The 1472-nt window shown below is 41.2% G+C and overlaps 1 non-coding gene across 1 annotated transcript; it reads right to left on the reverse strand.

Moving 5' to 3' along the window:
• Positions 1 to 431: 431 nt before the first annotated feature.
• On the reverse strand, positions 432 to 538 carry LOC141722541 (small nucleolar RNA R71). The gene has a single exon (XR_012575557.1). It is a non-coding gene; the product is annotated as a small nucleolar RNA R71 (small nucleolar RNA).
• Between the last annotated feature and the right edge of the window lie 934 nt (positions 539 to 1472).

The following is a 1472-nucleotide window of genomic DNA, read 5'->3' on the forward strand; positions in this document are numbered from 1 at the left end:
TTTTTGTTGAGGAGAAAGTTGAAGAAGAAGTTGTTATTACAGTGGGAGAACCAGAAGCGAATCCGAAGGCTTTTATGGATTACTCTCAATCGAAGATCAATGATATTTAGTCTAGCATTGTCAGACCAGCCATCGCGGCTAATACTTTTGAGATTAAGGCTAGCACGATTCAAATGGTGCAGAATTCAGTTCAGTTTGGGGGTTCTCCAACGGAAGATCCCAATATACATATTAGAGATTTCATCGAGATTTGCGACACTTTTAAATTCAACAACGTGTCTGAAGATGCTATAAAGCTAAGGCTTTTCCCATTCTCTCTGAGGGATAAAGCTAAGTGTTGCTTGCATTCTCTACCACCAGGCTCTATCACCAAATGGGAAGATCTTGCTCAAAAGTTTCTTACTAAATTCTTCCCTATGGCAAAGTCAACTGTAATCAGAAATGCTCTTACACAATTTGTGCAGTAATCGGGAGAGTCTTTATGTGAAGCTTTGGATCATTATAGGGAGAGGTTTAGAAAGTGTCCTCCTCATGGGATGACTAACTGGATGATTATTAATTGCTTTTATAATAGCTTGGGAGCACAATCCAGACCCATGCTTGATGCAGCATCAGGTGGAGCCTTATGGGCTAAGAGCTATGATGAAACTTATGATTTGATTGAACTGATGGCTGCTAACGGATACCAGAACCCTTATCAGAGACTACCTCAAGGCAAGGTTGTAGGAATTCTGGAGGTGGATGCAGCTACTGCTATAGCTGCTCAGCTTAAGGCTTTGACGATGAAGGTGGATTTTTTTGCTAATTATGGAGTTAATCAGATCACTAGTATTTGAGAGTTTTGTGCTGGTGTGTATGATACAGTGTGTTATTTCTAGTGAATCAGCTCAGTTTGTGAGCAACTTTGAGAGGTCGCAGCAACCAGTTCCAGCCACCTATCATCCCAACAACCGCAATCATCCTAACTTCAGCCGGAGCAACAATTGGAATAAGGTGCAATAGCCTTATCAACAGTATGTAGTAAAGCAATTCAACCCTCCTGGTTTTCAACAACCGCAATATACACCAAGACAATAACTCCAACTACAACAATCTAATGAAAAATCTGAATTTGAGGAGTTGAGGCTCATGTGCAAGAGCCAAGCGGTTTCTATTAAGACCTTGGAGAATCAAATTGGGCAGACTGCTAGTGCCTTGCTGAATCAACAACCTGGTACACTCCCTAATAACACAGAAGTTCCAGGCAAGAAGGAAGCAAAAGAACAGGTAAAGGCAATTTCATTGAGGTTTGGGAAGGTTGTAAACCCCGAAAAATCTAAAGTTCCAAAATCTGAAATTGTGGCTGAAGAAGATGTACAGAAGGAAGCAGAAGTGGAAATAAGGAAGAAAACTGTGGAACACACTCCTCCTGAGGGTAATATAGGGGAGAGACAGGTCTATCCTCCACCTCCTTTTCCTCTTAAGGGTAATAT

Source organism: Apium graveolens, chromosome 4 (genome assembly GCF_009905375.1).
Source record: "Apium graveolens cultivar Ventura chromosome 4, ASM990537v1, whole genome shotgun sequence".
NCBI lineage: Eukaryota > Viridiplantae > Streptophyta > Magnoliopsida > Apiales > Apiaceae > Apium > Apium graveolens.